Here is a 26,376-nt window from a genome sequence, read left to right as displayed (position 1 = left end):
GTCAGAGACCCTCGGCATCAGATCAGCATTTTGGTTACCCAACTGTAAAGGAGAGCTATGGTATGATCTTAATGCACATCTACTGGTATCTCGCATCAGTAATTTACTTTCTCTTTCAGTTCTTTGCATCATTCCTGTGTCATAGTCTACTTATTGTGGTGCATATGTAAGGTTAGGGCACTACTGTATGAAACTGTTCACCCTAATTACTTGCAATAACCAACTTGGGTCCATGTGTCATATCTCTCTTTGAAGGAGGAAACCTCCTTGTCCAGTAGGATCTATTAAACAAAACAGTGCAGGACATATTTATCTGCCTTGTGCTGTTCTTCCTCCTCGTTTTTCCTCCTCCTCCTCCTCCTCCCTATAGTCTAATTTCCTGCCATTCTTACCACGTACACCCACCTGCTCCAGCTGTAAAATGGAGTTACACAATCATGAGATTAATTAAAATCTCACTTATGAAATGTAGAATACGCACCTCAAGTTTTCTTCTTTTGCACGTTGAGCCATTGTTAGCTTTTGTCCACCATCACGGCTGTAGTGTTTTTGGAAACAGTAGCTTGCTGCCTTGACAACCTGATTAGACTTGCATGTTTCCACTAGTGGTTATAAATTAAAGGCAATCACAGCCTCTGTTTCACTGTATGTTGTTCTGATTCCACAGAGGAGAGTTTGTGGCCACAGTAAAGGTGGTGTTTTGCCTGATGGTTGGATGATTAGTTCTTCAATCATATCATGGCTAAACGCATAGGGAGCAGGTGCTCACGTTAGATTGCCTCTTTAATGTCTGGAAGAATTATTTCCCCATGAGTGGAAGTGACTTAGCACTGGGGGTAATGGAGGTTGAGAATATCCTAGTATTTCTTCACTTCTTGACAGCTCCCTCCCCCAAATACCCTTCCCCTACTTGGTCCCAACCTCAGTCCCCTTTACCCTCTGGCCTCCTTCACCCCTCAGACATCTAACTCAATGCAGTGCTTGTTTCGGTCCACTGTCTCCATGTAGTCACAGGCAATTAGCTCCCGTCAAAATAGGCTGCAGGAAGGCGGGTTGAGACTCGGGCATTCAGACCCTTTGCTGTTGCCCCTTACACTTGGCTGATATTACCCTGAGCTACCGAGAATAGGCCAAGATAGGTTTTGTCAGTAGATGGAGGGAAAAGAAGGGAGGGGAGTCCACTTGGGACCTGTGCACGTGCTACCTCACTGAGCACAAAGCAGTTCTTTCACTTGGGATCTAGCGCACATATGGAATCATTTATCAAACCTCCAGTGCGTCAGCCCCACTGTATTCTTGTGGCTGCAGGTTTCCCCTCACCTCTGCAGCTCAGACTCACTGTACCTCTAAAATCATGTCAAAAAGCGGCACCTGGAGATGTTCCTCCATTCATCTCCTTGGTAATCCTTCATAGTAAACCAGGCATGCACTGTGATGCATGCTCATTTAAATACACATAACATTTCTCAGATATTGCTTTGATCTTGTGGTCAGTTTACATCAAGAATCACCCATGTAGCTTTGCATTAAGTTCAATAAAACTTTAACCATGGAACAGTTTGGATTCACTGCAGTTGTCACCTTTTATAGGACAATTGCAGTTATGTAAACTTGCTTCAAGGTCTGCACTTAGAAGAGCTAGCCTGCCTTTTCTTGAATTAATTAATATGAGCACCAAATTATAGGAGCACTACTTAAACAGTAACGCAGTGCCAGCGTGACATCATCTCCAAGGACTGGCTTCTAAACTGCACAGCTGGGTGTAGATAACGGAGCAGCTTGGATGTTTATTTTTCCCCCTTCTGCATTCCAGCTTCTTATTTATAATGGCTATGATATCCAGCTCTGGGGGCTACTTCTATAAAAGGAACTTTGAAGGCTTTTGCCGTCCTACTCGAAAGGAGACTTGCATGCCGTATTTTCTCAAGATGTAACCTTTAGATTTTCAGTAGAAGACATCAATCACACCGCAAAAGAATGGTGAGTTTGACTTTGGTCAAAGCCAGAAAGATGGATGATTGAAGACTTGACTGCAAATGATGCGGAATCCAAACGCAAAACTGTCAGCTCCCTCATTGGAGCTCAGCTTTTGTATCGTCCTCAGGTATCCTCAGTGGCTTTAAGGTTCTGAATGTTCGTATAGAGTTCTTACTTTCTCTGCTCTCTAAATAGTCAAATCTGCAGTGATTGCAAAAAAGAAGCTGTGTAAAATGGCTGTAATAAATGCAGCTCTTTGTGTCAGAGGTCAAACTTATGATTTTGTTGAGAATAGACTCTATGCATAGTTAAATGTGGTGATAGGTGACCGTTGACCTGTGACCTTCTCCAGCTGCTTGGCTGGCCTTCTAGGAAATAGATGTTGTTTACAAAGACTGTGCCATTATGTGCTTTAGATTTAATTATCTTGACATGTCGGCTTGGATAGCTAATGACATTAAATGAGTCTGCTGCTTTTTTCCTGCCTAATCTTTCAGTTCCAGCTCCTTCTTTAAAATGTGTATATTCTCTGCTTGTAAACTGAGCGGATCTGGTTCCTCATTACCAAACGGACAGTCGCCTGGAATGGCAGTCAAGAGTTTTCACCTTAGATTGTTGGTTCCCATCTTCAAATCCTCCCTAAATTAGCCTGTACTTCTTAACACTAACAATCCAGATGTCCTCAGTGGCCTGACACCCTATTTAATGCGTAGCAGATGGTATTTGTAGCGGTGGATTGTGCTTAAAACAGATTACCTTAATGAGGTCATTTACCAATGAACTGTGTGGGTTTGGCCAAATCATCTGGTGGAGGCCCATACCAGGCCTGTAGGCTCCTAAAATGCACTTGAGGTTACTTACAGGTTCAAGATTGTGCATGACAGTTGAGTCCTTACAAGGATCACTGAATGTCCCCTACAAAACAGTGTTTGTCTGTAGAGTGCATTCACCTTGGGGCTCCTCACAAGAGATATGGCCTAGTATGTTCTTTGGGTTGTGTTATTGTAACTATCAGATCTTCTCCTCTTTCCCTCCCTCCCTCCGTCTCCTTGGTGGACAAGGGTCCTTTTCGCTGGCCTGTGCAGCTCTGTTTGTGTTTGATTGTGGGAAAATTTCTCGACTGTCCGTGAGAGTCCCCCGCTCTCTGGACCGACTTTTCCCTCGGGGGTCCTCCATGCTTGGACACACTGAACCCCACCACTGCTCTGGACAGCAGCCCCTAGTGGTGACAGAGTTCACATGCCCTGTTGTCAAAGTTTCAAAGCACTTCTCAAACTATTTGCATGAGTCCTCTTCTATAACCATCAGACTGACAAAAGAGTTTATCCTTTCAGGTGAGGGATCCTTTATGAGCTTTTCAGCACAGTGATAAAGAAACCCAGTAAAAAGAAACCAGTAAGTTCCTTCAGATGGGGACTGAGATGGAGACGTGGACCTTGATGTGACACAGAGTTTTGAGAGTGGGCCAGGCTGTGGCAGGTTTACTTTGGCTACCCATGCAGAATACGTTCTGGCTCCAATGTTGGATATTAAAGCTGAGATATGTAAAGTTTATAGCTTTGGGTTTGCAGTTTTGTTAATGAGACAGGTTCTGGTTCTTGTACAGTATATGTCATTTGGCTGAGGAAATTACCTCATTAAGCTAAGTTTGTCACTTTGTATATTTGTGAATTTCAGTTTTCCTGCAGTGCTTTTGGCAATAATTTGTTTTTATTTACTGTTTGTTTCATGGAATTCCCTTGAAATGCAGATTTTGTGTCTTCAGTTCTTATATTTCCACATTGACTTGCTTGTGTTGTGTGTGTGAGACACTATACTGACCAATAAATAAATAGCCTGTAATTTTTAAGATAAGACAGGCTGTTTGGTAGCCAAGCCTCCCACTTCAGTCCTCAGTTCAATTTAATGTAATTCACTCTACTGGTGTGACAAAAATGTTTTATTGAAGTTATCTAAGGCTGCAGCATCTGAACAAGATTTAAGATGTAGATGCGTCCCAGTCACCCATCTTGATTTTTCCCTCTAATCCATCATAATATTCTTATCGTATCCTCACCTGCAGGATTTGGATGCTGTACAGCCATAAATTGTTTGACCTGATTAAGAAAAGATGCTGCGTCAGTCCAAACCTTTTCACTGATCTCACTTCATTTAAACCCAAAGGCCATTACTAAACAGTAAAGCATTTTATAAGCTCAACACCATCATATTTCTTGCTCAGAGTTTTGGTTTCCTAAATTTGGCTTCTATATCTTCCCATGCATTTCTTTCCAATCATGTAATGTCTTTATGGTGTACTTCAGAGCTCTTCAGTAGAAGAGAAAGCTGTGACAGGCATTTTTACTGTGCTCTAGAGGCTTTCTCCCAGGCCTTAATGCATCATGTGAGCTAACTGCCATCTTATTGTGTTTGAGCTGTGAGATGGATGAGATGCAGTTAAGGATCCAGAAACGGTTCTGTCTTTTTGCTATCGTGTAACTAAACGGACAAACACCGTCCGAACAGTGGACCTGAGCCACGGATCTTTCATCCCTGGCAAGTTCTTTTCAAAAACCTTTTTCGCCAAGTGACAAACCGCGTGGTTGGCAACAACTAAAGCATTCAGAGGTTGAATGAATGAGGTTCTGTCTCTAGAGAGGCTTGCTGAAATGGGGCCTTTTTGCTTTTATCCCTCTGGGGAGCAGATTGATCTCGCACAGGTTTGCACTGGCACTGCACTTCAAATGGACTGTTGAAAGCAAGGCATTTATTTGTGCTGTGTTATAAACTGTGTCCTTTTCCCAGATTTAAGATTCTGTGGGTGTTCTCCATCATCTGAAAGCACTACCCAGCCATCCCCTGTTCCTGCTACTTGTGTTATTGTTACATTCACCTGTAACACTAACCCTAACTTTCCCACTCGGCCTGTTCTTTGGTGTTTTCCATGTGTGCACCATAACTGACAAACGACTCCTCTTCTCATCTGCTCTGCCAGATCAATACTGATGAAAAACACAGTTACTCATGTAGCTTGTCTTTCCCTCTTTTTTTTTTTTTTTTTTTTTAATAGTTCTGCAGATGGAGGGGAAGCCTTTTAAAACAGATGTCATCCTCCTCTGATATACACTCCATCACTCCGTCATGGTAAATATCACATGTGGACATCAGGTGACCCTCTTTGTGCTGTTCTCTTGGTTACTAAGATACTGACCCCCTCCTTATCCTCCTCCTCCTCTTCCGCCTTTGCATCGTGCAGCAGCCTCTCAGCAGTGTGCTGTTTTTCTTCTCCATCCACTTGTATAAACCAGGAGACTATCTGCCATCAGCATTCAGGAAGTGTGGGGGTATACAAACCACTGGAGCCAATAGGAGAAACTCAGATGACCCGAGCAGGTCCTAGCAACAGTGCAGAGGAGGTTATTTTTGGGGCTGTATCCATGTGCTTAGTATTTAAAAGGGGTTGTTTGTATTTGTTTATGTGTTAGGGTTTACACTGGAAAAAATGCCCCTCTCAAAACAAGAAAAAAAAACTTATTTCAAGGAACTTTTTGCCTTGAAATAAGTGAAAAAATCTGCCAATAGACCAAATGAAAATGGCTTGGTAGGATTTCTTGAAATGAGATATGATATTTAGAATATTGAGATCTTAAAATTAGCTGGGAAAACTTATTTTAAGCTCTATTTTACCAGGATTGTCAGGCTTAGGTGTCTTTAAAAAAAAAGCCAGACATGCTTACAAAAATAGCAGTTTTTCAGTCAAAAATAGATTTTTGCTTTCGTGTAACCTCCTAATTTGAGATGTATTAACCCTGTTGCTATCTTCATTTACGGGCACCAAAAAATAGTGTTTCCTTGTCTGACAAAAATCCAAAAAGTCAGCAAAAAAATTCTCCAAATTTCTGAAAATTTGCAAAACCTTCAGGAAGAAAACTCCAATAATTCCTTAAAAGTTTCCCTCAAAAGTTTTATTTTAAAAAATCCCCCAAAGTTGGCAAGAAAATTTTTGTAAATATTTTCAAAAAAATCCTAAAAATATCTAAAGTGATTACATATATATCAGTAAAACTTCTGATATTTTCTTTAAGAACATTCAGAAATTTTGTGTGTGAATGTTCTTAAGAAACATTTTTAACATTTCCTTTTTTCCACCAAAAAATGTTCAAAGATTTCCCAAAAATGTTGAAAATGTGGTCATCAGAAGTTTCACTGTGAAAAGGTATTTTTTCCCACATTTTCAAACTTAAAAACGGGTTAATTTGACCCATAGGACAACGCGAGGTTTAAACTTATCTTGAGTTTTCTTGTAAAACTCAACTCTAAAACAAGATAATTTCAAGATTGTTTGACTTAACAAGATATTTAAGATGTGTTGTCTTAAAACAAGTCCCTCCATCTGCTAAAATGGCTCTTGTTAAGTGAATTTACCTTGAATCGAGTGTGATGAGACATTTTGACTAAAAATCAGACAAGCAGACTTGGTTAGATTTTGAGTTTTTGCAGTGCACCCATTGATGTACTTGTTATATTACACGGGTTGGAAAAATGAAACTGGGCTCAGCTTCCTTTCATTTCATCACTGACTACCGCACGCCATATGATGCAACTTCTTTCCAGTTCTTACACTGACCAGTTAGTCATTAAGGATGCATCCCCTCCTGGTTATGTAGCTCTGTGCTAATGCATTGTTGGCAGTGGTTGCCGTGCCCAGTTTTGCAGTACGGGTGTGCATTTACTGGGGTGAACTAGGACTGAACAATGAATCGATTTCAAATCAAAACTAGGATTTGGTTTAAACAGTTGTCAGTGGTTTTACGATTCCTGTCATCCTCCTCGTATACCAGTCATGCTCACCCAGCAAACACTGCTCAGGGCCTCAACATACACACCCACCAACAACATACACATGATAGCCTGAGAAAATGTTACACTCCTGCTGTGAAAAAATGTTCACCATTGAGCTAAAGGTACCGCTGGACAATTCAGTTCCCAAAAAATAGAAGCATTTTGGTGGTACGGGAGTATTTCTGATGACAGCTGTGCGACAAAAGAATGTATCATGGACGTATATCTGCCAGCTATATGGCACATGTCGGGCCAAAAAGTCAAGCTAGCAGCTAATATTTTTATGGTGTCTCTTGTGGTAAAGCTCTGTCACGTTTAAAAACGATTGCACGCTGAATATTGAATTGAAACTTGGCTTTGAAAAGTCAAATCGCAATATCTGTCATAAAAATTGCAATCAGATATTTTCCCCAAATAGTTCAGCCGTAGTGTTGCCTGTTGCTTTTTTAAGACCATTTCCAAATAGTGTTTCTGTGAGAGAAAGAATGGCCTAGAAGCTCTGCAAAATTTGTGTCTGTGTGCACATGTGTGCTGAAAGGTACATCCTGTCAGCAATGGAGTGATGGAGAGATAACCCATAAGCCAGGACTCGCTGTGCCAAACCATCTGACTGGCTCAGGCACACACTGAATGCAGGCCTGAATTAAAGCTACTGGCGGCTGATATATTTTCTCTCTGTGTCTCTCTCTCCCAACAGTTTAGCTGCGCTGCCCATTTTCATGCAGTATCGCAGCCTGTAATATTTCTTCAGGCAGGGATCCATCTAGAAAATGGCTTCTTAAAGTCCAGTCTTCCTCCATCATCACAGTTCAGCCCCCCTACTGTCACACTGTCAGCTAGCCGCGGGGATTTAGCTGCGCGGTGTAGCGTGAGCAGACTGAAAGATATTGTGATCATCAGAGAGGGAGATGGAGGTGAAATGGGGGAGGAAGAGGAGGGTGGTCAGTGATGCTACCGGACTGTAACCGTGTCCTCGACCACATCTACTAGGACTGATGCTGGCAGTGGGGGTGTGGATTAAAGGTATTAGTCAGACAAACTGGACCCTGGGTGCAGACATGAATGCTGCTCTCCCAACCCCCCACCTCCACCCTGCTGCGCTGACAAGCAAAATCCCTTTAAATGCACAATTAACTACCAGAGTGATCGGGGCTATTACAATGGAACAGAGATCAGCTTTAATATGGAAGCAGTACGGATGGGATTTTTGTTTTTTGTACTGAAAGCCGAGTGGCTGTGGGATACCAAGAGCCAGAGGGAGCAATATTTTGGACAGATGTTGAGCTGTGCTTTTCACTTCTTAGACCTTGATGAAATATTGCTAGAATAACGACTCAAATCCAATTAGTCAATGAGAATTAAATGAGATTTTCCAATAGACTTGGTGGGGGTTTGGGTTTTGGACTTCCTGGTAAGTCAATTCAAGCTCTAAGCACCTACCCACCAGTGAGTTATTGCCATGATTGTGAGCAGTCCATAGTACAAGGAGAGCAGCATACATGTAGTTGCAGCTCTAAACTTACAGAAGAAAGCATGAGGGGATTAAAAATAGCATTTTATGAGAATTATTTTGTTTTAGAAGTCACATTTTTTTATTTGCTCTGGGCCTTCTCTAAAATTGCTTCCTCTCTCTCTCTCTCTCACTGTTTCCCTTCCTTGGATCACTACTGCTCTTGTGCTGCTCCCTGATTTGCTGCCAGGTTGCCTTGGCAACAGGCCGCAGTACATAAACCGGCCGATGTTTGGGGAACGCAGCGCTGCGAGGCAGGAAATCTTGTGCATTCTTTATCTCTTACCCCTTGGATGGCGCTCCTGTGGTCCTCAGTAGGGAGCAGGAACCACATAAGCAAAGAGAGGACTTTTTTTCTTTCCATTTTCCACCTTTTTTAGCCAGAGATACAAAATCTTTGAGATCTGAACAACACTCCCTTCTTTCGCAAGTACTGGGGAGAGAATGGAAGAAATATTTGTGTGGAAGGCAGTAATAAGGAGGAATGTTACAACTGCAACATTTAAATTTTCTTGATGCGGGCTGAATTTTGCTATTCTCATAGTCATGCCACGCAAGTCTGGAGTCCGTGCTGAGTGATCTCACATTTTCCACATCTATTAATTATATGCATGCATGCACGTACTTAGAATGCGTGAACGAACACACACACCATACCAGCCATGACCTTGGTTTCCTGACATTCCATCCAAGAGCTTGAGGAAAAGGAAAGGTAGCTGGTCTGGCCCAAGAAATAGAATGGAGGGAAGAAGCCCTGCTGTGATTGGTTTGTGTGTCACATGCATTTGCACACACACACTGAGTTAGACCGTAGTTGACAAAGTATTACAACAGACACTGGTCATAAATCTGTCTGATGTGTTTGGCTACTGGCCAGGGCTGTGCATTACATTTCCCAGACTTCTCTTCTTTTTTTAATTAAAAAAAAAAAAAAAAAAAGAAAAATCAAATGGCATATCAGTTGTCCGTACTTTTACTGTAGTGTATTTTTAGCCATGGTATTCGACAGTTGCAGACACCTCTCCAGCTTGGCTTCCTTTTTTCACCCGTGTTTCCGGTAAAACTAAAAGACCAGGCCAAAGTTAGTAAGCCATCTCAGCTCCCCAGCAGTGCCACTCAAACTGCAGGCTGTTGACAGGTGAGGAGTATGGAGCTGCTGTTGAGTCCTTTTCCCTTTCCTCCCATCGATCTGCTGCCTTCTCCCTTTCATCTCATTCTCAGCAATCAGTGCTCATGATGACTGAAATGCCTGCTCTGGACTGCGTTGAAAAGGTCGCTGAGTTCTGTCTCGTATCACAGCCTGCATCTCAGAGGGCAAACCAGTTGTCTGTGCACCACAGCGACCGTTGTGCTCGTAATAATGCCGCTTCTCTGCTGCCGTGGGAGGAAAGTAGAAAAGTCAGACTTATTGTTCTATGAAGGAAACTAACATGCAGGGAGAGGAAAAGCTGCAGGGGGAAAAATCCTGACCCAATTTTTGTTGCAGCGTGCAATGGGACAACAATTCAAGGCCCGACCTGACCATTTAACTTAAATAGCTTGTAATCGGAACAATGTGTGTTGATTGTACGCCGCCGGTGCAGATGTGATTAACCCAGATCTGTGCTACGGGGGTCAGGGTTTTTTCAGGGCAGGTTTTGATCCTGTGGAGGCCAGCGAACAGGATAACCGCTCATTGTGTGACCACTTTCATTCGCTTAGAACCTGCACTCATATTTCTGCAACACTATTCATTCATTTTTAAAGCATGTGTAAGGAAACATCTGAACTGCATTTAAATAAATAGGCTGTAGTGGCTGAAGGATCCCTGTAGTTACGAGTTCAATGATGCTGGATGCTACACATGGCTGGAGTTAGAATGTCCCTGAGGAAGCACTGCTCGTTCAGTTTAGAAGATGTCGTATTTATGAGTCCACCTGCTAAAACCTTTGGATTTTTTGGCACTCCTTAAGGCTCTTTGAAGCCATATGGTATGGAATATGTAAGAACTAGTTCGTACCAAGTGTCATTTGAAGTGTTTACAGGTGTTCTGATCAGCTGCGAGTGTATGTGTGGCAAAAACCCTCCTATCATAAAGTTCAGCAATATTCAGTTCTTGTTCGAATGGGAACCTCCTGCACATTTTGCTAAGGTTTTTCCTTGAAGACATTTGTGGTTTTGCATGAAGACATTCACACAAAAACTGATAAAAGGAGCTGCCTGAAGAATGAAACATAAGAGCTCTTGTCCTGCCAAGTTTCACACAAAAAATGACCAGTTGTAGCTTAACATGAATAATTTCCAATAAAAAACTTGAAAACTTGGGGTGTTCTAAAACTTTTGACCAGTAGTATAATGAATAGTCAATTGCATTTGAACTTTCTCACTGAAGTTGCTTGTTATGGCACCCCTGCTGTGCTGATGGACTGCCTCTATTCAAATGATTAACCCTCGTGTCGTCCTGCGGGTCAAAATTGACTCGGTTTAAAGTTTGAAAATGTGGAAAAATATATATATTTTCACATTGAAACTTCTGATGTCCACATTTTCAACATTTTTGGGAAATCTCTGAACATTTTTTGGTGGAAAAAAGAAATGTGAAAAATGGTTCTTAAGAACATTCAAAAAAAATCAACCAAAATCCAGTGAAATTTGCTGGATTTTGGTTGATCTTGTGAAAGAAAGAAAATATTAGAGGTTTTACTGATATATATGTAATCACTTTAGATATTTTTAGGATTTTTTTGGAAGATTTTTACTCATTGTTTGAGAATATTTACAAGAACTTTCTTGCCAAATTTGGGGGATTTTTTAAAATAAAACTTTTAAGGTAAACTTTTAAGGAATTATTGGAATTTTCTTCCTGAAGGTTTTGCAAATTTTCAGAAATTTGTGGAATTTTTTTTGCAGAATTTTTGGATATTTTTTTTTTCAGACAAGGAAACAATATTTTTTTGGTGCCCGTAAATGAGGACAACAGGAGGGTTAAAAGGACAACATATGCTGCCTGTCTGTCTGAGTGTGGTTGAACTTTTTAAGCAGCAACCAGAGTCAGTTAAAGATTTTTTTTAAAAAAGAGGAATGAATTGAATCAATGGAAAGTCCTCATCAGTTGGTCAATACACACTCGTGTTGTTCATACCAGAGTGGTCAGATGATGAGCGCTATCATTGCCTCACTCAGCCTGCATTCTTAGAAGGGAGAGTCTTGTTTGTTAGCTTGATTTCACAAGCGTTGTGGGTGTTTGGGTGTGTGTTTGTGTACACTTTTAGCAGCAGAAAATGAACAAGCATGCAGCGCTGGCCTGTCCATGTGTCACTGAGAAGCCAGATGGATTTCAGGGGCACGTGGTGGTAGTCGTGTGTCTGCCGCTCCAGGAGCCTGCTCTGGGCTCAGCTGGCTTTAATCAACACCATCATTTACCCCTCTTGCGGGTAATCGGCACACAATGGACCTCCTCAGCAACAACCCCCTCCACCTCTGCTCTCTCAGCCCCCCTCTACACAGCATGGTGCTGTCCGATATGTATTTACATTGTCTCTCTTGCACACACAGCAGTGAGGAGATACATATGTGTGCTCTCATTCACACCAGCCCACTCACTAAATCCCTTGTTCATCAGCACACTTGCACAGCCTGTAAAAAATCCTTGTAGCCTGCTGAAATTTCAGTTCATGTTAAAATTAAAGGACAAGAATAGCAATAACAAGAAAAGCATTTAGAGAAGGCAGTCCTCCTCCAAGGCTGTTCATTCCCTCGTGGCATTGTCAGAAATGCAGCTTTTTTTTTTTAATATATAAATGCAGCATTTGTTTATCACAGCAACATAGAATGTAGCCATTTAATATAGATGTACCCACAAACAAAACAACCTTGCGCTGAGCACAGGCATGTGTTCTGCATGTGTATGTTATGTACAGATACCAAATCATGTGATCCAAATATGTAGCGGGTGGCGGGAATTGATGGGACTCAGAAACACCCCCACAATTTAATCAGTTGTTCCTTGTATCATTTCTGATGGATAAGTCCTGATAAGTCCTCAGCAGTGGATTTGTAGTAGGATCACAATCATGTGATCATCAGCAGGCAGCTGATGTAGTGTTCACTTGTTGTCATAGTTACAGTGATGCTGTGCCGCTATCTGGCAATGATTCAGAAATCTTTAACAGATCCATGGATCCAGACTATAAGCTGCATCACTGCCAGAATCTAATCAGTTGATCCTTGTGTCATTTCTGACCTTCCCTGAAAATTTCATCCAAATCCATTTTTGAGTAATGTTGCTGACAGACAGTCAGTCAGTCAGTCAGACAGTCAGACAGTCAGACAGACAGTCAGACAGACAACCAAAGCAATGCCGATTGTCACATGAATGAATGAATGAATGAATGGTTTTATATACATAACTCCGCCACGTTCCTTGGTGAAGTAGTAAAATTTGATGCAAATCATCAGCTGTGAACAAAAATACACATAAAAATTAGGAGCAGATTTGTAAAGAAAAAAAATAAACATTTGGGATAAAAATAGGTCTTTTTTGATATAGAGGAAGATGCTGGAGTTTGTCAACAGCTGAGGAACCTTAGTCCTTAAGTGTGAGGTAGGAAGAGTCTTCAGGTTCCTGCTTGAGGATCTCTGTTTACCCACTAGCTGGTAAAGGGAAGTCTTTTCTACTATACATTCTGGATGAAGGCTATGAAGGGTAAGTAAGAATTAAAATCCTACATTCAGCATAGGATCTTTAAGATGAGTTTAATGTATTCACCTTGTCTTTGTTGTGAGTGGACTTGATGATTTACTGTATCTTGGACTTATTCTCTTACATTTGGCCATTGATTTCAGTAAAATTGCATCAAATATGTGCTCATTTAATGGAAAGTAAATGTAAATATGAGTTCTCCCAGTACTGTCAGTAGGTAATTTTGCACAGCTAAACTGTGACGACAGTTTGGGTTTTAACAGTGCAGACCACTGTGGTGTCGTTTTAACACACCTGAGTAACTTGGAGACTTGTTTAAAACCTCTTTGATTTTCTGCATGTTCATTTTTCTTGCCCTATCAGTTGTGTTCAGCAAACAAATGACCAAAACTACTGCTATTATGGTCCACCCTACTTGTGCTATCTGAAGGCATTCTAAACAGTCAGAAGGTCCAGTGCAGTGGCACATGTGAAGATTGCAGCCAGATTGCAGATCTCTTTGTGACATAGCTGAGAAAGAATGGAGTGACAAATGATGGTTGGGTTCTTATCAGTTTAGCTTGGGTGTAATCTCCACTCAGTTGGTTTGTGTACGTTTATGCCTGATGGCTTCCTGCAGACAGAGCTGCTTATCAGCTAAAGCTCCGGGATGGCCCTGACCCTGCCCCGAAACTATGCATCTCAAGCATCCTTACTCTCAGTATGTTGCAGCTGAAGGATGTTGACCCAGCGGACAGCAGTAGCATCCATGTGACGACGCACTGCAGGATCTCTTTTAGGGAACCCCTTCTCAGCAGGGGAACAGGATGTTGCAAAAGGTTACTTAATTTGGGTGGATAGTAAATCAATGTAACAACATGTTTGACCCTTCCCACCATATAAGAGGCAGCTGGACAGACAGACGGACGGTTTGCCTGGATGGAACATGAGGCACGTGTTTGAGTGGTGCTGCAGGGTGAAAGGTCGACTGCTATTTGGTGTGTTAAGTGTTCTGCTCAGATATGTTTCATGGCTGTGCGGTACATCCTGTAAATATCCTGCATAATCTTTAGTTTTTACCTCATCAGTCTATAAATGTGGCTTCAGATGTTCTGTTTTCTGAGATTCAGTGGGCCATTTCATTCTTAAATTTGCTGCTGATTATGAGTTTTTATTTTTACCGCATTAAGATGTGCTAAGTAGTGTATTTGTGTTAGAATGAACAGTGGCGCAGAACAGACTGTTCTAGCCGACTGTAGAGATAAACAGGAAGTGTTTGTTATTATTCTGACATCCCTGGAGAACTCAGAAGATAGTTTCACTGCAACACCCAGCTAGGTCATCATTCCAAGCATTAAAAATGCCAAGAAAGTGACACAGAGGCATTAACAGAAGGTTTAAAAGATGGCCGTGTGTCATTTCTTCTCAGCAGTGTAGCTCAGAGTAAACTGTGGGTCTAGCTGTGTTTGTTGGACCCATTATGGTCAGCCCAGACCAAAGGGTTTGAGAGCAAAAGTGGTGGGCTATTTTTAGGCAATCCACTTCCTCTGGTTTGTGATAAAATCTTTTGAGAGACGATAGAACTTTTTTTTGTGACATTGGCTTCAAAAGTTTGGTCAGTTGTTGCTTTCACAGCATTATGCAAATGCATAATTACAACTGTGTTTGTTTTCTTTTGATTATTTCTGCACATTATAGCACAAGCATCACGACTGCCGGAGCACAGCAGAGTCCTGGCTAATTAAAATGTGGAGTTTCAGTTTCTTTGAAGCTCGAACCTGCAATTCTACAGTGGTGAAGCACTAGTGTGTCCACATCACTGAGTCCTGAGTGTGAGGTAGCGTGACCTTGGCTGTCCAGACAGCAGTCTGTGTTCAAAGAGCTCTCCACCCACAACCAGAGGTCAAGAGTCAGGAAAAAGGGCATCAGGCCAGAGATGCAGACACACACCTGTTCACAGGGGGCCTCCGCTAGCAGAACAGATGACTCCCAGATGTTTTCCTGGAGATCCCGTGACAGTCATGACCGTGTGTGTGGTGTCGTATGGACTGGGGGCACCTCCTGTGACTCCAGAACTGGACGAAACATTTTAACTGCCTTCCTCAGACATGCTCCACCATACATGGACCTGTGCAATGCCTTTGAGGGAGGTGAAAGTCTTGATTTATGTGGTTTTGAATGGATTCTAAGAAGGGACATTATTGCACCTGGAATAGCTCAGGTGGACTCTGGTTCAGTCTGTGGTCAGCAAAGAAGGAACGCATTCTGAAAAGTCTGTTCAAAGAATATTGGTACCTTTTTTTAAATGGCAGGATAAGAAATGGTGATAAATTGTAATGTCAGTCATGCAGCTGAAGTTTGAGCTTGGTGGAGAAAAGTCCCCATGTTGCCAATATGAAAGCAACTGGAATATATTAACCTTGCATTTGAATGGGAGCATCTGGAAAAAGAGCAAGTGCTTTCTTTTCACTTTTACCATAAGTCTTTTTTGCCATTAGTATTCTCTGTCGGCCTCAGTTCTCCCTTTTACAATTCACACACCTGGATTCACTGTGGCTCAAACAGAGCTACGAGAAGTGAAGTATTGTAACACAAGTATGGTTCTCATGAGGAGGACTTTGTACTTTGAATCTCATATTTCTAAAACCTGGAGCAGTTGTAGCAAAATAGTTCATCACAATATTATAAAATAATTGCACTGTGAGATTAAGTTATTATAAAAATAGTTGCAGTCAGACAGTGGTGGCCTCCATATTCAGAGATCAAGGGGTTACATCACTGGTTAGCATGATGAAGCTGTCATGAGTCAGTCGGTGGAAAGCTGGATCATTGTCCAACATGACGGCCTTTAGCTGGCACATATCCAGGCAGACACTGGAGGTACTGTGGGAGCAGGCTGCTGGGTGACCTCTCACCCTGCCCAGTCTGCCTCCGACACAAAAGCACCAGTCAGATGCCCAGTAGTTTTTGCAAAACACAGAAAAAAGCAGTCAGTGCAAATGCTTGGTAATCCTATTGAAAAACCTGTTTACCCGAAGCTGAGGTTGGTAAAAGCACATGCAGTGTCACATTTGTCATGGAAGAGAGGAAAGAGTTAAGGTGAATGTTTATCGTAGAGGTAGAAGAGTTTATACAGGAGGTGTGTTAAGAGCAGGAAAGAATGTCACCACTGGAGAATAGTGACTACAGTTAGATTTATGGTTTGGTGCTTTACTGTGATTAGGCTACTTTTATGCAGCGGCTTTTGAAAGATGGATGGTATAGTGTTCCCTGCTATCATGATTTATAGCTTACATACAATTAGACCACATATAAAATGTGCCCTCATATTTATGCTGTCAAGAGTTCAAGCTTTGTGCAGCGGCGGTATTTTTCTCAGTGGCAATTTATCTCTGCACGGGCGTGAAAGAAAAGGTTGTGTGCAAAGTGCTGTCACAAGGAATTCCTCATTTAAACAAAACAAACTTCAATGAAAGCTGCCTGGTCAAAAGAAACCCTAAATAATACATTAAGGAACAACGCGTAGTAAAACATGACTGTTTGCCATGTTAGCTCTGGCAGCTGCTGGTTGAGAGGAGGACTCTCGCCACTTCTCTTCTATGACAGCTCTGGAAAGACTCCTTCAGATGCCAATATGTGCACGATTAAACTCTCCTTTACAGCCTCTCCTCCAGCTGTTTTCAGCTTTGACTGCTCCTGCACACGACGAGTCTGAAGGAGAAGGTGTGGTTTATGAGACCACCTTGGGTGACCCACTTCTGTTTGCCCAATATTCCGTTTACCTTTTGTCCAGCATCCCACCAAATGCCAAGCTCCCATTTTACTGCTGCCTCTGGCTAAATTTAGCACTTGTTAGCCAGATGGTGATTGTTGCTGCAGTATGGTTCTGATTTCTGTTTATGAGATATTCCTGCATGGAGTGCTCAGTGGAGTCCTTCATCCACCTTCTTAGTGGATGCAGGAGGGTTCAGACAGCAGCTCAAGCTGCATCCAGCTGATTGACAAGTGAGTGGCAGGTTGTCTGGAGCTACATGTCATTTCAAGGCACGAAGATCTCTGCAGAGGAAAACATCCGACCTCTCGCTTGACATCCGCTGCAGCTAGTTTATCAGTCATGACATTTGCCTTTCACTGTGGGTAAACACCAACCTCGCTTGCGTTTAAAGGAATTACCCAGGGGGCAAAGCGAGGTTACCGAAGCCAAGTCTGTCGAAGCCACGATCTGCGGTCACCTCCTTGGAATGCTAAGTGACAATGTGGAGTTGCAGATGAGCGTCTAACCTCTTATTTTCGTACTTTCTGCAAAATGCGTGCCATCTAAGACAAGTCAAAACAAACATAAACCCTCAGAAAAGGAAAGGAGAGCAGATGGACTCATGGTTTTGGTGGATTCTTTTCCACCCTTTTTTTTAGGGGGGCATTGTGTTTATCACAGCATGCCAAGCCCACTCCATTTGTGTCAATTACCAGGCTGTGATGGACGATACAGGAGCAGCTGAAACGCACTCAGCTGGACGGCAGCCGGTTCCTCAGGGATCCCTCAGGGTTTCTTCTCTTGTTTTGGGGATGGAGAAGTTACCCTAGAGAGAAAGTAGAAGTGATGCTGCAGTGTAAGAAAAAAGCAAGAGGGATCATGTAGATAAGCTGGCTCTGTCTCAGAGTTGGTTTAATGGATGCGTCCCCAGGGCTCGCTCAGGAATGCACCCAGGCATTACCACCACTAACTTGGTGTCATCTGTCTTCTGTCCCTAGAGAAAGATGACAAACGGTATAAAGACTCCCCCTTCCTCTGCTCTGTGGCATAGCACTGGCTCCAGTTTATTCCTGTGAGAGTGTAAATGCTAATTTCACCAAGAATGGATGGTGGTTTTGGCATTTGGGTCCTGCTTTATAAGCTTTGCGACACAGATTTTTCTTTTTTTCCCAAGTGCACTGGCAGTTTTACAGACCTGATGCGTAGAAGATACCAAGGGTAATTTGGAAATGTATTTATTTTTTACTCTGATGATTGCCCAGAACATATTTACAGTGCAGTGTCATAGGGGCTAAATATGTCAGCTTGGCCCCACGTCAAGCAATCAGAACACCAGATCTGGACATTAGGAGTCCATTAAAGAACTGTTATCGTTGCACATCATTCCTGTACATATGAGTCAGGAGAAACTTCCTTTACGTTCCAGGAAGCTCAGTAGGCACATTATCTTCCATTGCAATCACTGATAAACAGAAAATAACCACGATATCTGTGACGTCATGCAGTCATGTGAACAAGTGTATCTAAACTCTCCAAGGAGTCGTTACGCTAGAGCAGGGGTGTCAAACATGCGGCCCGCGGACCGAAAGCAGCCCGCCAGAGGGTCCAATCCGGCCTGTGGGACGACATTGTAAAGTGTAAAAATGACAGAGAAGACATTAACTGCAAATTGTAAAACTATAAATTTAAAATAATTTCTAGACCATGACAAGTTGTTTTGATCATGAAGTAAAATCCTGTATTTCTCATAGTTTTTGTTGTTGTTTTGTACCTCGTTTTAGTCATATTTGGTCTTCTTTTTGTTATGTTTTTTGTCTGACTTTTGTCGTTTCTTATATTTTTGTCGTTAGGTGTTTCCTTTTTGTCTTGTTTGTGTTTTTTGTCTTATTTGTGTCATTTTGTGGTTTGCTTTATTTGTTGTTTTTGTCATTTTGTGTCTCTTTTTTGTCTCACTTGTGTTGTTTGTCCATTTTTTTCCTGCTTTGTGTCTGTGTTTTGTAATATTTTGTCTTGTTTTTGTTGTTTTTTGTCTTTTTTGTCCGACTTTTGTCATTTGATCAGAAAGTAAAATACTATATCATTCAGTTCCAGATGACTAAATGTTGTGTTCCTTTGTAGACACTCTGTGATCTGGAAGTTGTGTAAATGATAAACTGAGGCTGAATGTTGTTGAAATTGAACTTATTTTTCTTAAGAATTTTCTGGTTGTTCGTGATTTTTTGCAAAAAGATAATTCCTACACGTGAACAATTTCAGGATTGTACTTTTTTGGACAAAGGGAAAATTTGGAGTTGTGGTTATTTTTAGGTTATTATGCTGTGATTTTACTGGTCCCATCCCCTGCCATAGAAACATAGAACATGGAGTTTTTTGTTTTTTTTTTTATCATGTGTTGATACTTAAACTTAATCAAACACTGAACAAAGACAAAAAAAGTCAAAAAAGAATACTGTGAGAATGGTCTGAGGCAGGACTTGACTGGATGAAAGTCTCCTGACTTTGAAAGCAGAAAATTGAAGGTCCACTATTACAAAATGAGATGATAATGGAGCAGTCTTTAAAAAAGAAAAAAACACTGCAATAGCTTTTCTCCTGATCCCCAAGACATTTTTGATTTTGCCCTTCACAATTTGGTCAGCAGCTTTGTTTTTCTATAATATATTCCTGTTACATATGCAAGGCTGAAGTCAGTATTCTAGAGAAGACATGAGAGCCTGTGTAGCTGACAGCAGTCGAGAGAAAGATAAGATGACAAAAGATGAAATCAATTCACATGTGACCCTTGTCTTCAGAGCATGGGGCGGTGGTATTGATTAGTCAGTTTTGATCAGGAGGCTGTCAGTGATTAAGGTTAAGATGGACATGTTTGCCAACCAGACATGGCCAATGAGGGTGGTTGATAGTTTAAGAATTCAGATCTTCTGTCTCTCTTGTTCCTGGTGGAGGGGAGGGGAGGTAAGGAATGATGGCCTGACTGGTGCAGGGGGGAGTATTGCTTATCTTGCCACTGATGTCTGAACTCACTGACCCCTCATATTATCACAGCGACATACTTGGACTCCACTTCTCACACACACACACACACACACACACACACACACACACACACACACACACACACACACACACACACACACACACACACACACACACACACACACACGCATTACTTCTGGCTGAGCTAATGGTGTGAACTTGACAAGCCAGCAGAGCTTTGTATAATCAAGCACACTGTCTCACCTTCTTCTCAATGACCACTGATTGGATCTCAGGGAAATCCTGTTCCTGTGTGTCACTGGGGTGATTTGTAATGATATTTGGCATGGGTTTGTGCGTGGCTGTGTGTGCTCTACGCATGTGTTAGTGATGAGACGACTCAACAGGAAAAGAAGTTTCCTCTGGGCGTTGTGTGTGATATCCCTCCATCCACAACCCTTTTTTTTGTCTTCTCAGTGAGGGAATGCATTGGGTGGAGTTGGGATTGCGGATAGGGGTGGGAAGAACAGGCCACCAAGGGTCATTTCCTTTCATCTTGCTCTTTCCCTTGGCCTCACACAGCCTTCACACACACATACACATGCACACTGTACATACATGCATTTATATTCATAGAAAATCCATCACCTTCTAGCTGACATCCACATGGATGCTGTCATATGGTGGAGCTGGAATTTAGAAGGGCAGGGGAGGGGAGATGAGTGATCTAAAGACAGACAGAGAGGGAGGGAGGGAGGGAGGGGGAGAGAGCGGGGACAATGTCAACAGCTCAGCTCCCAGCACAGTCAGCTGAAATCCAGAGCTCAGCTCAGAAGCTCAGAGAGGGGAAGCAGACAAAACGCAGCAGCTTCGCTCAAACCCAGCAAAGGCATGGAATTTGGCCATGAAGTTCACATTTTGAACATGAGAAAGAGGTTTCTGAAACCAGAGGATGCAGGAATGCTCTAAATATCTCGTCTAATCTTGCTTTGTGGAGAGGCTTTTTTTTTTTTTTTTTTTTTGCATTGCTAGGGACGTGACACGGGGACAATTCATCTGTTAGTGCAGCCTGTGTGAAGTGGGTAAGTTAGAGATACTTGATCTTGATACTGATACTTGTAACCCTTCCCGGTTGTTGTGAGTAATAGCTACACCATAGCGCTGCTCCTCTGGTAGCAGAATTCACACACAACAGGCTGCAGATGTTTAAGTGTAAACCTACTTTGTCTGTGCTCTGCATCCTGCTGCTCAGTCCAGCCAGGAAAACACAGACTGCTGCAGCCAATAAAATAAACATTAAGCCAGAATGCTCAGGAGAAAGCAAAGCAAAAAAAAAAAGAGCTGGTGGGCAACAAGGACTTGTTCTCTCGTGATAAAGTTTCCACATTTTGTGTTGTTGTGATTGGAGAGCAGGGCAGTATTTTACAGTACGGTTTTCACTACAGTGGCTTTATAGGTCATAAACAGCAGCAGAAGCGGGGTTGTGAAATGTACGTGGTCTTCATGTTTGGCCTCTTTCTCCAGTGGTGCTGACAGCACGTCCTGCTGTACCCCCATGTGTACTGGTGCATTGTACAAGCAAGGCTTTGTGGCTTATTAGTGATGGTCTTGGATTCAGTTTTAGCTGAGCTTCTTTGAGTTTTGAGTTGTGGGATTTTAATTTTTTCTGGAAAATGCATGGGTTCATGGATGATTTGGGGTTCAGCATTGTTGCTGCTGGAGGAGAGAACTAGAAGAGATTGATGTCCACATTTGGTTTAAACTGAAGAGGTTGTCATGTGAGGTCTCGGACTTAACATGACGTTCAGGGAAATGTTTGGCATTTCAAAAACTGAAGGAGGATGAGACAGTGTCATATGTAATGGGTCCAGGCCTATTTTGGTTCCCAGACGAGAGCTGATCACACATGTTCATCAATCACACAGTCAGCCCTTTGGTGCAAGTACTAGCCTGGCATCCAGACATTCCATACATCTCCTCCCAGCAACAACTTAACCTAGTATGGAACTAGCAGTCCTGTGTGTTCATACTGAGTTTTTTAATATGTTATCCTTTCACGTTTCCCTCGCAGGAAGCCAATACTCCATAGCACTTCAGACCAACATAAACACCCCGTTCTAATCTCCCAGCTTCCTCATTTGAAGAAATTGTAAAGCCTCCTTCTCCCTGTGGAAGCATTGCTTGTCCTGGCTAAAAAGCTCTCATCCTAGCTGTAAATCCTTTGCGTGTCGAAAGCACAGCGATGAACGCCATGCACCAACCCTCCGAATTTCCAGGAAAATTGATTAGTGGTGCCTACTTAGGGTTTACCTAGCCACATGGTTTACTGATGGAAAACAGATAAGTCAGCATTTGTGAACATTTTACTAGAGGCTGTGCTTTTTAAATGGGAGATAATGGCAATATGAAAAAGCAAGAGACAAACATTATTCCTACAACATTCAAGTAATTCATTCCTTTGAGTGGCTGCGTTTGAAGGCTGATGAACCAGAGGCAACACTCATTTATCCAGTCAAAGGGCCATGTGTGTTTTCTTTGATGTCTTTTTGCATTGTGAACAAGATAGTATCCATTTCCACCACACTAAAGGCTTACTCTCCAGCCTGCTGGAAATCCTCCTACATTCACGTGCACCAGGAGCCAAACACTGACATTGCTAAAAGATTCAGCATGTTGGGAGGGCATTAACGAAAGTTGAGGACTTACACACAGTGTACAGGCCCACCCTCTGCTGCCGTCAGCGCTCTCAGGGCTTTTCATATTTTATCGACCATTACGGATGCATGAACTGCTCTCTCAGGATTAGAGGGAGTGTGAGGGAGAGTTAGTAAGTGATGGCCAGCCTTTTATCGCTTCAGCCTTGCTGCCGACTGGCAGCTCGATGGCCTGCTCATTAGGATAGAGAACGAGAGGAAAAGAGAGGAGGTCTGTAAAGCTGCTTAAATTCAAACATCTCATCTATTGGATTGGATCATCTTCATGTTGTGTTTACTGTGAAGTAGTTACAGTGTGTGAGGACAAAACTGCAGGAGATTTTAGGAGAAAGGCTGCTGGTCCTCTCGCTCCTTCTCTGGAAGTCCCCTGTGTGTGTCAAACGGCACTATTGTATTTGTGCCAGTGACACACTTTCTGGGGCTCATGATGTGTAAGCATATCTCCTCCTTACAGTGCTTCAATTCAGTGCAGCATTACTGCAGGCTATTTTAAAAGATGCTGGTCACTTCAGAGGACTGCCCCTATCTGCCTTGCTATAACTGTCCCAGAGAGCATTCCAGACATTACCCAGAAGCCCCGTGTCCTCTATGTTGCAGCTGTTGACCTCTCACCCGGTGAGATTAATAGCTATTCAGATTGTGGTGCGAAGAATGAGAAGTCAGACAAAGGCGAGGTGACACACCTCCTGAAAACTGCTGAGCTAACCAGTGAGAGCTGTCATTAGTATAAATGTGTACGGAAACTAATTGGTGAACAGTCGTGAGTCATGTTTTTGTTTCATTTAAAAGTTTAACAGTAGCCCCTTTCATCGCTCAGAAGAGCTGGATCTTCTCAAGCATCTGTAATTTGGTTGAGTGCACCATACTGATGGAAGCTGCTCATTTCCTCAGTCAGACAAGACTCTGGGGTGTTGCAGTTCAGCATCCTTTCCCTCTTGAGAGTCATGACAACCAGCTCTGAGATCGTACTTGGGCCAATTTCTTTTCTCACATATAATAACATGTGTTTAGTTAGATGGGAAGCTCGTGACTCCAGGACGTTCCTCCCAGATGAAATAAGAAAGTGATTTGACACACAGGACAGTGCTTTGGGGATCGACGGAGAGGGATGCTGAGTATTGGATTTCATTCTGAGCCCTGTTAATATGTGGGAATGTTTGACCATGTGAAATGCAGCGTGGCTGACTTTCTTCTCATTCCCAATATTAATAGCATAGTTATCCCAGTGATCCAGTCTATTTGATGAGCAGACACACTACCGTTCAAAAGTTCAGGGTCACTTAGAAATGTCCTTATTTTTGAAAGAAAAGTAGTTATTTTTCAATTAAGATAACATTAAATGAATGATAAATCCAGTGTAGACATTGTTAATGTGGTAAATGACTATTGTAGCTGGAAACAGCTGATTTTTAATGGAATATCTCCATAGAGGTACAGAGGAACATTTCCAGCAACCATCACTCCTGTGTTCTAATGCTACATTGTGTTAGCTAATGGTGTTGAAAGGCTCATTGATGATTAGAAAACCCTTGTGCAGTTATGTTAGCACATGGATAAAAGTGGGAGTTTTCATGGAAAACATGAAATTGTTTGGGTGACCCCAAACTTTTGAACGGTCGTGTATGTGCCCATTGGCCAGTACAGAACTGGGCCAGCAGTATCCTGAACCATCTTGAACCAGCATTAACATCTGTATTGTTAGAACACCATGCGGCAACTGGCTGGCTGGCTTTTGTTGTGCGACATGTGGGTGACCTTTAGTACTAAGCCTTAAGAGAAGTGATATAAGTGAGGTGAAACAGAAATTCACTTGAGTTTTGCTGTAAATTTGTGCCGATCGCTTGTTACCTTCACCCAACTTGTCTGCTTCTCCAGGGGTTCCTGTCTCAACTTTGTTCAGGGAGCTCGTGTCTGTGGTTAGCGGCTTCTGTGAAGGGGTTTAACATGTTTATAATAATTTGCTTCAAACTGCAACTGTGCATGGTTGGGTGCTTGAGGGGCCCCGTGCTGCTGTATGGAGCTCCTACATTTGTTTTGGTTAAAGCAACAAACTCCGTCTTAAAGCACCGTTGTAACAACCCCCTGGCACTTCATGTGGTCTGCGCCATTATGAATGTTGCTTACATCAGGAAATAGTATTTTTTTAATGAATCAAACTAAATGAAATGGCTATTAATGACATCCCTGGAGGATTGGAAAAATCTGCCTTCCACCCCCCCACCCCTCTTTTTCCAGTGGTTTAGCTGAGGCATTTCCGCTTTATGGGTGAGGACGGGTTACTGTGCCTCATGGCCCTGTTAAATCCAACAGTGCTTATATGTTTGTTTTCAATGAGGCCATAAGCCAATAAGACCTCTGAGAATTCTCAAATGTTAGCTGTTAGAGTTGACAGTAAGAGTTTATGCTGCGACGCTGACAGACTGCCACGCTGAGATGGTTAAGGTCAGGATTTAAGAAATGCAGTGGATTGATGAGTAAAAACCTGGCACAATATGGACATTACAGACGGCTGGAAGAGCTAGAGCAGCCAATTCATAGCAGTTGAGTCTCCACTGAGAGAATAACAGCAATAGATACAGAATATGACCTTTGCCATTTTCTTGAGAGGAAAATCTTTGTGCTTTCTATGCATGATCAGTAATCACTGTGCAAACATGAGGCAAATACATAATTGCACTATCCTTGCATTGGTTGTCTGACAAAAGCTGTTGGTAAACAAAAGAAAATGAAAAATGCCTCTCTGTGTAAATGTGATTGCATTTGCCTTGGAGACTGTCTGGCAATATTTAAGCAACACTATTAACCACAAGCTATTAAAGTAATTAATAATAATTGTGGTTGTGGGTAATTTAAATGGAGGTACTTTTTGCGCTGGCTCTATACTGTATGTCTGCCTCATGAAACTAACTTAACCACACCTCCTTAACATTGTTCTGCTGCTATTGTTGAAGCTTATTACACATGAGCAGAAACATGAGGCCCTTATGAAACTGCATGTGCCCATAAAGCCCATTGTGATGTTGTTGCTGAAGTATCATTTCACTCGGAGGTTTCCTGGTGCATGTTTTGCCACTGACTCAGACAGTCTTGCCCCAGACTATGTCCTGGCGTCTGAAGGCACAGTTCCCAGTCCAACAGCTGAATAGGTTTTCAGCTGTCTGCCTCTTGCAGCTTCCTCTATCTGATCGCAGTGCTGAAAGGAAGTGATTGAGGAAAGCAAAGGAATGAAGGAGGTTTGGAGGAATAAGTAAAAGGGGAAGGGTGGGTTTCTGATCCTCTGATTCTGGCCACTTTAGCTGGAAGATGCATGCAGGCATAAGAGCACAGACAGTTCTTATCACTATCTGCCTTAGAATGTGGATAGAGCCTAAGCACAGGGTCAGTTAATTTTTTTTGTTTTTATCCTATAAGCGAACAACTGTTAGATTGTATTGCTGACAGGAAGTATTTGGAAAAGATCCATTACATTATTTCTAAAAACGGTTCTTTTCCTGTTCATTTAATTTGTTTGCCAGGCTAATCAAAGAGGCTAAGAATATTTTGGAGGGAGACCATGCAGTCATAGCTAAAAATACTCATCCTCTTGCAGATCAGTTGCACATGGGCTTCAGTAGGACTGAGAGAGCTATCCCTCCCTGCACTAGTCTACCCTGTCAGGCCCCAGCAAGAATTGTCCAAACCAAATCATCTGGCCCATTGTCCAGGTCCACATGAGAAAGCCACTCGGTGTACAGACTCTCATAAAAGCGCTGGCCTTCCAACATGAAATCCCCAGCAGAATGTGTGCTTTCAGAACAAGCACAGGAATGCAGCGCATGCAAATGTAGCGTGAAATAATGGCACTTCCTCCACTGTCAGCTCTGGTCATTTGTCAGTTGAGGCTGTAACTCTCTGCGAACCACGAAGATCTGCGCTGCAATAAGTGGGTGATGTCATACCTTGGGAATTCGTGCGACAACATGTG

General features: G+C 42.4%; 1 protein-coding gene across 5 annotated transcripts in view; it reads left to right on the top strand.

Annotated features, from left to right (window-relative positions):
- Positions 1-26,376, top strand: part of daam2 (dishevelled associated activator of morphogenesis 2) — a 115,589-nt gene that overhangs the window by 4,791 nt on the left and 84,422 nt on the right. The window contains exon 2 of one of the 5 annotated variants that reach the window (XM_055005873.1): positions 5,027-5,100. The exons of 2 other annotated variants lie outside the window; for them this stretch is intronic. The gene's annotated coding sequence lies outside the window, so the exon portion shown is untranslated. Of the gene's footprint in view, positions 1-5,026; positions 5,125-20,533; positions 20,781-26,376 lie in introns of those variants that run through there. 2 more of the 5 variants (XM_035956325.2, XM_023288202.3) reach the window with 2 other exon arrangements.

Source organism: Amphiprion ocellaris, chromosome 20, assembly GCF_022539595.1.
Source record: "Amphiprion ocellaris isolate individual 3 ecotype Okinawa chromosome 20, ASM2253959v1, whole genome shotgun sequence".
Classification (NCBI taxonomy): Eukaryota; Metazoa; Chordata; class Actinopteri; family Pomacentridae; genus Amphiprion; species Amphiprion ocellaris.
The sequence above is the reverse complement of the archived record's forward strand: the minus strand, read 5'-3'. Positions and strand labels throughout refer to the sequence as shown.